We start from the raw sequence: 11,838 nt of genomic DNA on the forward strand, positions 1-11,838 counted from the left end.
CTAGTCACCCACCACCTCCAGCCACCCATGTGCATGGTGCACTGGTACCCCTAGTTGCCTATGCTGCTGCCGGCCATATGTAGAGGGGGCTGCATGGGCCCCCTGCAGCACAGGGCCCTGTTGCGGTCAAGACTGCTGCACCCCCTATAGTTTCGCCCCTGCCTGTAGGTAAAATTCACAAAGCGGGGTTTACCACCACTTTAATGGAAGCACTGCTGGCAGCAGAAACAGGCTGCGGGGTTGCAGGGCGCAGCACCCATATTATTGGGGTATAGAGGTGCTTCGTGTAGAATAAGGCCTGACAGTGCCTAACTGTTGTTGTAGGATTTAGTTAAAGGAAAAGCAGCCCTTTAATGTTGTAGAAATCCTCGTTTCTGAGTATATATAGGTAAAGCTTTGGTCAACAGGCCGGTAATATTCCAATCTTTCATTGATGACCCACTGAGTTACCGGTGAGGTAATGAAAACATTAATTGCAGATAATGAGCAACTTTATTCAGTAGCAGCAATTCATTAGCAAATAACTTTACATATCTGCATAAATGAAGCCATCCCTGAGCTAAAGCTGGTGACTTTTTCTAGCCTGAGATAATGTCCTCACTCTGCTGCAGACAGGAAGAGGCATTTCCTCAGTCTCGTCTTCCCCAGTCGTCAGCCTGCAACTCTGTAACTTTGTAACAAGTCACATGGTGAGAGGTGATCCGTGTCAGAGATATGTAAACACAGCCAGGAAATGTACAGATACAGTTAGTTGAGATCTCAGTCATGTTGGTGACCCTTGATGGTGTGTGAACCAAGATGGCGGTGTCTTTCTGGAGAGCAAAGAAGATGAAGGCATTTTCAGGGCACTGTGGGAAATACTAGTTTTGTAATCTCTTTGAGAGGTAATAATAGCTGGAAGCAGAGCCAGGACAAGGGGTGGGCAGGAGGGGAAGCTGCCCTGGGCACTGTGAGAGATAATGAGTATTGTTATCTCTGTGAGAGATAATAAATAGCTGGAAGCAGAGCCAGGACAAGGGGTGGGCAGGAGGGAAAGCTGCTCTGGGCGCTTTGAGAGATACTGAGTATTGTGAGCGGTAATAAATAGCTGGAAGCATGGCCGGGACAAGGGGTGGGCAGGAGGGGTGGCTGCCCTGGGCTCTATCAGAGATACTGAGTATTGTGAGCATTAATAAATAGCTGGAAGCAGGGCTGGGACAATGGGTGGGCATGAACAACAGCTGCCCTGGGCACTGTGAGAGATACTGAGTATTGTTATCTCAGTGAGAGGTAATAAATAGCTGGAAGCAGAGCCAGGGCAAGGGGTGGGCAGTAGGGGAGGCTGCCCTGGGCACTGTGAGAGCTATTTAGTATTGTGCGTTCTGGGAGAGGTAGTAAATAGATGGAAGTATTACACTCACAAATTACTTAGCATGCTGTACATAACACAATACATACAGTATATACAATGCTATTTTTGCTCTGACACTCCAATATACTGTAAATAGTGCAACATCACAAATCACATTAAAATAGCAGCATTAATGGGTATATTAGGAACATCAGTAGAGCTCCTTATCCAACTAGCCAGAAAATAGGTTTCCAAGACATGAGCCAGATAATCGCACTGTATGCACATTGGTGCTCAACCTGCACTGGCTGTAGTTTATGAACAGAGAACTTTTTACAGACAAATGACCAATTAAAACATCACCAACATTTAAAAGAGAAGTATGGGGTTATAAGAAAAAAAAACATTTATAGTCGCCTAGCTGGTCCAATGCTGCATCTGTTCTAGGCAGCCAGGGCTGCTGCTAGAAATCATGGAGTGCCATACAGCCTTCCTGATGGGGACCCCCCAATCCTGCCTCCACCCCCCCCCCCCCTCCTTTCCAAGGTGCAGCAGAACAGCGGCACTGACTTTATCCGCCTATGCCCTAAAAATGAAAAAAAAAAGTCCCTCCTCTGCTCACACCTCCCAAGCTGCCCTGGGGCCCCCCTGTTTAGCTGATGAGGCCGTGGCCCAGTACAACAGGTCCAGTTATACTACCTTACCAGCGGCTCTGCCAGCAGCTTCCAAGACTGAAAACAGAGCAATCAAACACCGCTGATCGCTCAGTTCTTAGTCTTTCGTGAGTGGAGAGCTGATTTTAGTGGAGAGCTCTCAGTCAATGGCCATCTGTTCTGCCCATCCAGCGCTCCCTGGAGCGCCAGGCTGTAGAGGAGGAGGGAGTGGCTGGCTCAGGCTCTCAGGAGACATGCTGAGAGGCTTAGCCAGTGGCCGGTCCAGGCATCTGGGAAGGTCCCAACCATATGGTGAGGATCTTTTTACAACCTGGACCGACCCTGTGATGTCAGCCAACAGTGGACTTTAGCCCATAGTTGGCTGAAAATGGGTCACATGAGTGCAGAACTAAGTGTACTCTGGTGAGCCATAGGAGAAGTAGGGACAAAAATGCTTTGGCCATACTTCTACTTTAATAAAATTAGTCTTATACTGCAATTATTGCAAAATTAGCTGAAGCACAAGTTCTAGTTGATACTTTTCAATTTTTTTTAAAATTGACATGGCAAGTCTCTAGCAAGTGCAAAGTTGCAGTGATTAGTCTACAGTTAGAGCTCTACAAGCCTACAGCATGACAATTCATCCACAGTGACCCCCTGTGGTGGGAGGACTATTGCACAACATACCTGCATAACAGCAGACTTGCAGAGTGTTTGCAAACAACGTTGATCTGGAGTCATGCGATGCAGACTTGCTGCAATTGTGCAACAAAATTGCGAAACTCGGCAAGTCTAGCAACAGCTTAGCAAGTTATTTTCAACCTTGCAGCACAATTGCTTGCTATCTGGGTTCTGTAGCCATTTAAAACCTGTTTCAGCCACCACCTCCTTCGTTTCCCCATGCAGTTAATGGGGGCCCAGTGCATTTTGCGGAAATAGCAAATTATCCAGAATTGTCCTCATTTTTTTTGGAGTTAATTGGATGTTAAATTTGCTTATCCCTAAAGAAGAGTTCCAGAGTCATTTTAAAGGTTATTAATTGAGTTATGAATGGTAAAGAATGTAGCGCTGGAAAATGGACACGTAATCTTTAGGCACATAAATAATACGTGACTAAATCATATACAAAAAAAAGAAAAAATGAAATGTGTCAAAAGTCCAATAGGTCCTAAGAAGGACCCCTGTGAGTCCACCACCCAATAGTGGCTAATTAGGGATGGAGTACACTGGCATGGTCCGGCATAGAGAGCATCAGAGATGGTACATCTTCAACCAAAAAAAGGGAAGTATATCCACTCTTACCGGAACAGGTGGACTTGAATGTGAATGACAACGAGTCATTAAGGCAAGGATGCCGGGATCGGCAAATCGGCAGGACTCCAAAGGACCCGGGACCACCAAACATGACTCCAAGGGGTATACAGGTACCACCGAACCAGACCTCAGATGTAAGGAACACCAGGGCTGTAATCCAGGCGTGGAGGGCCCAACCGGACTGCAAAGAAGTCAAAAAGTTTATAGAAAGAAAAAATGCCTCCATATGGTGTAGGTAAAAAAAATATGCCCCAGGATACGTAAGTCCTTTGGGGCGAAACGCATCAGCCTCGGTTCCTTATATCTGAGATACGGTTCGGTGGTACCTGTATACCCCTTGGAGTCGTGTTTGGAGGTCCTGCCGATTTGCGATCCCGGCATCCTTGCCTTAATGACTTGTTGTCACTGACATTCGAGTCCACCTTTTCCAGTAAGAGTAGATATACTTTCCCTTTTTAGGTTGAAGATGTACCATCTCTAATGCTCTCTATGCCGGACCATGCCAGTGTATTCCATCCCTAATTAGCCACTATTTGGTGGTGGACTCACACGGGTCCTTCTTAGTACCTATATACCTATTGGACTTTGCCGCATTTCATTTTTTCTTTGCGTATGATTTATTCACATATTATTTATGTGCATAAAGCTTATGTGTATTTTTTCCAGCGCTACATTATTTACTGTTCACTATTTATTATCTTTGTCACATTGTTCATGTAGCAGCTTTTCACAATTTTTTTGAGTTAGCGCAGTATTATCTCCCATTTTCACCTTATTAATTAAGTTGGAAATATTGGAAAAATTGGTACTGGACTTTATAGGCACTGAGATACAAAATATTTTATAAAAATATAAAGTTACACTCTCACCATGCTGACTGATCTCCTGGGCGGAGGCTGTTACTATGCAGCTATATACTGATGATCAGGATATAGCACCACCCCTTTGCTGTAGTTACTGAGAACTTACCACTCTCATAAGCCTTGAGGCTCTCACTGTTGTATAGGACTTATAGGCTTTTTAGGCCTTTCCTTTATTTAATGTATTATACTATGGCACGTTTGTAACTACTGCGGAATTGGGGGGTTTCTTCTATATTATCCTTTGATTTGGACCAGTTATACATATAATGACACATGTTTGCATCATTTGCCTTACTTTGGACACCGTTCTACTCTGATCCTTACCCCCTGGTTGTTTGTGTATACTAATTTATGCCTATAGCACCTAAAGAAGCCTTCACACGCGAAACATGTAAAGCCGAACCACTGCACATTTCTGACTACTTACTTACTAAGCCTGTGTATCATTGTCTCAATAAGGACATCTCTATGATTATTTCAGGATTAGTTCTTGGTTTATGTGCTGATAGAGTATATAGGCGATTTTTACTTTGAAAAGCCTTTTAAAATGTACTGTTCCTCTGGTTGTTCTTTCTAATCAATTTGTAATAAAATGTATATTTAAAAAAAATATTTTGTATCTCAGTGCCTATAAAGTCCAGTACCAATTTTTCCAATGTTCCGAAATTTATGGGATGTGGCACATATGTATTTTCCGCGGAATCCACAGTACCACTCTTTGGTGATACCCTAAATCTTCTATTATTTAAGTTGACTATAAAAAAAGACATCCCAGTGTTCACCCGATTCTAATTGTTGGGCAAAATACAAGTAACAGCATCAGATCCCAGTGTTCACCCGATTCTAATTGTTGGGCAAGATACAAGTAACGGCATCAGATCCCAGCTCTACAGAGTAGAGACAGACGTCCCCCCACCTGTTTTTTCTGAGGAGCTATTAGTCCGTTTATGGCGGGCTTTGGTTTTGCCACAACGCACCAAGTTGTATATGTACTTCATAGACTTTGAAGACCCAAAATAATAGATAACAGGGTCGAGACAACAGCTAATGCTACTAATAGTGAGGGAGATGATGTAGGCAAAATACATAGAGTCCCCAAATGGCTTATCGATGTTCAGATAATTAAGTAAAAAGAAGATGTTGGGCGGACCAAAGAAAATAATGAATTCAGAAAGTACGGTGATGCAAAGCAACACGGATCTGGACTTTTTAAAGGTGCTTTCAATTTTTGGCGAGCTCAGACTTCGGATGGTTGCAGCGTAACAGAACGTTGTAATAATTAAAGGTGAGAAGAAAGAGATTGAGATATAAGCAGTGAAATAATAAAAGTAAAAGCTCTTAAAGTCTTTATGTCCCAGCGTATCATAGCAAACTGTGATATTCAGTTGGTCAATGTGAAAGGTTAGTTGGCTTATAGCAATCGGCGCAGCGCTAGCAATGGAAACCATCCAGATGAGAAGACAAACGTGCCAGGCTCTGCTCACGGTGCGCCATAAGAGAGACCGCATGGGGTAGACCACAGCCAGGAACCGGTCCACGCTGATGCTGGTCACAAGCAGGACGGAGCAGTGCATATTGCAGTAAAACAAAACCGTAACAAAGCGACACATTCCTTCTCCGATCACCCAATTGTTTCCTGAGAATCGGTAAAAGATTTCGAAAGGCAGAATGATGACTAAGAGGACGTCAACCACAGCCAAGTTCAACATGAACACCACTGCTGGTGTCTTCACTTGAATTCTGAACAGGAATATCACGATTGCTGTTATGTTCAAAGGCAGCGATAGGAGGAACACAACCGTAAAAACCAAGGGTATAAATTTAGTTAACCAAGGACTACGGAGATAAGCTAAAACTTCATCAGAAACGGAGGACCGGTTGTTTTTGTCATCAGTTCTAGCATCTAAAAAAAATAAAAAAACAAGACAACAAGAATTTAACAGAATTGGCTCAATATGGTCCCATTATCTATGCTGCAATCTTAAAATCTTAAATGCGACAAAGCATTGGTAAAGCCAAAGCCCAGTAGAAAAGTACACTGGCAAAAAAGTGTTTGTTTTTGTTTCATTCTTTTTTTGTTTTTTTTCGGAAATTCAGAAATCTGAATTCTTGAATTTCCAAATTTCACATTTTCGGATTTCAAAATTTCAGAATTTTCAAAATTCGAAAATTCAGATATTAAAAAATTTGAAAATCTGAAAAAAAGAAAGAGATTCGGTAAAATTCTAAATAACTATTAAATTATAGGTATTGGAATTTCCTTTCAAATTTGGCTGTTTGTGAAAGCAACGAATACAAATGTATCTGAAGTTACGAATTAAATGAATGCCGCATCTAAAAAGGTTTGATTATTATTATTGTTATTTATTATTATTAGATCCTTATGTTCTATTCATTTAGACACGGCATTCGTTATTTCAGATAATTCATAACTTCAGATAAATTTGTACTCGTTACATTCACAAACAGCCAAATTTGAAAGGAAATTCCAATACCTATAATTTAATTGTTAGTTGTTATTTCGAATTTTACAGATTTTCTTTCTTTTTTTCAGATTTTTGCATTTTTCAATTTCTGAATTTTCCAATTCCGAAAATTCGGAAATTCTAAATTCGCAAAGTTCGGAAATTCGGAATTCCGAAAATCCAAAAATTCGGAAATTCAAAATTCGGAAATTTGAAAATACGGAGATTGGACAATTCTAAGTTCGGAAATTTGAAAATTCTAAATTCTAAAATTTGGGAATTCAGAAATTTGGAAATTTGAAATTTGGAAATTTGAAATTTGGAAATTTGAAATTTGGAAAATTGAAAGTTCAAGAAAATGATGGACAGCTACTTAATGGACACTGAGAACATGGTTTGGATTACTTCAAATGAGACAGTAATATTTATCAACAATATCTCTCAAAAAATATATGAAGACTATTCCTGGTTTGTTTGATTCTGAACTATACGTGTTCATTGAAAGAGCTGGAAACATTGATCTCTGTTTCATGTACTCCAATGTAGAAGCCTGACAGTCTGTTGCTGGTGGTCTCCTGCTATTGTCTGTTTATTAAGGTGTTAGATGTTTTCTGCTAAGCTTATCTCTACCATTGTTAATTGGTAATTGGATCACCTATTGTCTGATTAATCACAACATTGTCTGGGTGGGCATTGAGTCACCTGGGCTGGTTTATGTGACTGGTTAATTAGTTCATGTTAATTATGTTTCTGGTTACAGTTTGTATTGTTAGGGTAATATGATCAGGAGAGGGATGTCCTCCTGTGGGGTATAAAGTATGGGTCTGAGTTTCAATAAAGAAAGTCTGTGTCTGTGTTTTGGTTTTTACCTCACATCTTGTCTGTGTACGATGTTTGGGTAAAAACTGGCTAGTAACATCTCTTGATCTGCTCAAAACAGTTTGGAGGGCAGAAGGCGCTGGTTGGCGGACAGGAAGCACCTAACCGGGGTGTCCAAGCGGTTCCGTCACACCGCTTTATATTGGTTGTCAGTCCAGGAGGTCCCCCCTTAAATTGATGGTTAGTGGGGAAAGGGCTCCCTTATATTGATGGTCAGTATGTGGGTGGGTGCAGCGTGGTGCTGCAGCAGTGGAGACAAGTCTGGTTGCAAGAAGAAGAACTTGTATTGAGAAGAAAATTCAATGATACAAATAGTCCAGTGGGAAGACACCCAACTGGGAACACTCAGAGCATGGATGGCCAAAGTAGAACTGAGAGGTTCTTGAGCGTACTGACAGCATCTGTTCCAGATATGTGGAATCTGGCCTGGCCGGTCTGCACCCAAGCGGGAGGATTCCAAGAAGCAAGGTGTATTCCTAGCCTGTCCCTACTCATCAGGAACTTCTCCTTACTGCTAGTCACTTGTCTGTCCCTGACCTGTCCACTCACAAAAATACACACCAAACCTGGGAGCCAAGGTCTATAATAGACTCTGCCTGACCCAAGATGACTGCCAGAGTCACATGGGGCAGCAGCATCCATCTGGATCACTTGCCCAGTGACCTAGGAAACCATAAAGGAGCAGTTTCCTTATGACGTTCTCTCTCCCTACAATGCCACTGCAGTTAAGTGCCACCTTACATTGGTGGCAAGTAGAGAAAGGTCTCCTTACATTGGTGGTCAATGAAGAAGTCCTTCCTTACATTGGTGGTCAGTGGAGTAGGGTGCCCTACATTGGTGGTCAGTGGAGAAGACTACCCTTACATTGGTTATAAGTGGTGAACCCTGTTGCAAAGTCTGCCCCTTCTGTGGGAAAAAAACTTTACTGAGGCCGCGTACACACGCGGGGACTGTTCGCCCAACTTTGTCCGTCAAACAGTTTCGGCAAACAGTCCGCTCAAAATTAGCATGGACGGACATGGCCACACACGACGTACTGAAACCGTGCGCGATGACGTGAACGGCACGTACGACGGGACGCAAAATACGACGTCCTATACATTGCATTACAACTTTCGGCGTGTAAATCCTTTCTGAGCATGCGCGGAACTTAGTTTGACGAACAAGCCTACACACGAGGGGACTGTTCGCTGAAACCAAGTTTCAGCGGACAGTTTTTCGGAAATTCCGAAAAACCTTGTTCAGCAAACTGTTCGCTGAAACTGTCCGCTGAAAGCCCACACACGGGCGGACTGTCCGCCGAAACACTGTTCAGCGGACAAAGTTGGGCGAACAGTCCCCGCATGTGTACGCGGCCTTACACAAGATGGAAAATACATAAAGCTAGCTCATAGCCTTCGATGGTTTGGAGGCTTGGATCCAAGACACAGATTTCATTCTACACCAACCTGTTCCATCCATATGGGAAATAATTACTATACATCTCCTCTACATATTGTTCCCCCTCCAGACTGGGGTTAGTAGTTTGTTTTATGGCCGTTGGACTTTGCTTGGCTAATTAGTTTGTTGGAGTCCAACCAGAGCTGGATGGTAATTGTGGATGTGTTTTTGGGGTTTTCCAGCCAAGCAAAGAATTGTTTGTTAGTGTCTGCTTGAGCATGTTGAGTCGTAGGTGGGGTTAAAGGGCACACATACACTATATTGTCAAAAGTATTGGGACACATGCCTTTACACGCGCATGAACTTTAATGGCATCCCATTCTTAGTCCATAGGGTTCAACATTGAGTTGACCACCCTTTGCAGCTATAACAGCTTCAAATCTTCTGGGAAGGCTGTCCACAAGGTTTATAAATGTGTGTATGGAAATGCTTGACCATTCTCCCAGAAGCACATTTGTGAGGTCAGGCACTGATGTTGGACGAGAAGGCCTGGCTTGCAGTCTCATCTCTAATTTATCTCAAAGTTGTTTAAATGGGGTTAAGGTCAGTCAAGTTCCCCCACACCAAACTCTCTCATCCATGTCTTTATGGAGCTTGCTTTGCACACTGGTCCAAATCATTTGGTGGAGGGTGAATTATGGTGTGGGTTTTTTTTTCCATGGGTTGGGCTTGGTCCCTTAGTTCCAGTGAAGGAACTCTTTAAGACATCAGCATACCAAGACATTTTGGACAATTTCATGCTCCTAACTTTGTGGGAACAGTTTGGGGATGTCCCCTTCCTGTTCCAACATGACTGCACACCAGTGCACAAAGCAAGGTCTATAAAGACATGGATGAGCGCGTTTGGGATGGAGGAACTTGACTGGCCTGCACAGAGTCCTCACCTTAAAGCGGAGTTCAACCCAAAAATGGAACTTCAGCTTTAAGGGAGGTGACCCCCTGACATGCCACAGGGTCCCAGCTCCCACTTCCTCTGGGTGCACTAGCACACCGTGACTGGCCGGGCAATCATCCAGGACCTGTGATGTGCCCCAGATCACCTCTCCCTCCTCCCTCTCGGCAATCATCTGGGGCACATCACAGGTCCCTGATGATTGCCCGGCCAGTCACGGTGCGCAATGAGTGCCCGGCTGTGAAGCCACAGCCGGGCGCCAACAGTTACAATGCCGGTGCCGCAGAGAGGAGGAGGAGATGAGTTGGGCTTTGTTCTGCCGCATCGCTCAACCCTGGGACAGGTAAGTGTCCAATTATTAAAAGTCAGCAGCTGCAGTATTTTTATTTTTTTAAGCAGAACTCCGCTTTAACCAGATAGAACACCTTTGGGATGAATTAGAGTGGACACTGCAAGCCAGGCCTTCTTGTCCAACATCAGCACCTGACCTCAGAAATGCTCTTCTGGAAGAATGGTCAAACATTCCCATAGACACATCTCCTAAACCTTGTGAACAGCCTTCCCAGAAGAGTTGAAGCTGTTATAGCGGCAAAGGGTGGGCCAACTCAATATTGAACTCTATGGACTAAGCCCTTGTACACACGATCGGAGATTCTGACAACCAAATCCGTCGGATTTTGTCCGGCGGATTTTGTCCGAAACTGTTGCATACACACGGTCGGACGAAGTTGTCGGAAAATCCAATCGTTCAGAACGTGATGACGTTATTTCGTTACAATGGGACTACCATCAGGCTAGTAGCCAATAGCTTTGATGTAGGAATTTGATCTGAGCATGCGTGGAATTCACTACACATGATCGGAGTATGTCCGATCGGAGCATTTTGTCAGAAAATATTTCCGGCAAGTTGGAAAATTTGGTCCGACGGAAACAGTCCGATGCAGACCACACACAGTCGGAATATCCGACAAAACGCTCCGATTGGACACATTCCGTCGGAATCTCAGATCGTGTGTACAAGGGCTAAGACTGGGATGCCATTAAAATTGATGTTCGTGTAAAGGCGGGTGTCCCAATACTTTTGACAATATAGTGTATGTGTGCCCTTTAACCCCACCTACGACTCAACATGCTCAAGCAGACACTAACAAACAATTCTTTGCTTGGCTGGAAAACCCCCGAAAACATATCCACAATTACAATCCAGCTCTGGTTGGACTCCAACAAACGAATTAGCCAAGCAAAATCCAACAGCCATAAACCAAACTATTAACCCCAGTCTGGAGGCGTAGAACAATCATATTCTATACCTCCAGACTGGGGTTGAAAGTTTGGTTCTGGTGTTTTAAGAATGTATTAGTTTGGCTCAGGTGTTTTAAGAATTTTTGCAGTGATCAGTCCTTCATATCGCTGCTGATGAAATAATCTTTTATACTATGACAGCCAATTCTGAGCAATATATTGCATTAGACCTGGAGAGAAAATAGCCCAATACAAATTAATTGTGCCTAATATTTGCACAGAACGAATGTACATGCAGATTCACACAAATGTACAAGCAGTTCATTCATTGTTTGAAAATAGCATAAGTTGGCATCCCTCTTTAAATATGGCATATTATGGTTGCTTACCTGATGTGTCATTGTAGCAGTCCACACTCCATGAGCTGATGGCACTAAGAAAGAAGAGAGGTAAGAGGATGTTGGTCCCCATCGAGACAGATCTCTAATGAAGAGCACATAGTCTTCAGAGATTAGATATTTAATGCTTCCACTTATGATGATATCACTCCCCGTCTGAGACGGAGGAGGTGATTTTATTATTTTGCTTTTATTTAACATCTCTAGGGGAAGAAAGAACCATCTCAAATGCACCAAATATGATTGCTTTCATCTTCACTCTAATGACGCAATCAACTGGAAACTACAAAGTGGTTCTAATGCTTAAAGAGGACCGAGGACCAGCCACAACCGAGAGTAGGCCAGAGTCTGAATACACCAGA

General features: G+C 43.2%; 1 pseudogene; it reads right to left on the reverse strand.

The window, feature by feature from the left end:
* Positions 1-3,953: 3,953 nt before the first annotated feature.
* LOC143975944 (proteinase-activated receptor 1 pseudogene) lies at positions 3,954-11,549 on the reverse strand (annotated as a pseudogene).
* Between the last annotated feature and the right edge of the window lie 289 nt (positions 11,550-11,838).

Source organism: Lithobates pipiens, unplaced genomic scaffold, assembly GCF_037356315.1.
Source record: "Lithobates pipiens isolate NorthernLeopardFrog02 unplaced genomic scaffold, aLitPip1_a1.2 Scaffold_13, whole genome shotgun sequence".
Lineage (NCBI taxonomy): Eukaryota > Metazoa > Chordata > Amphibia > Anura > Ranidae > Lithobates > Lithobates pipiens.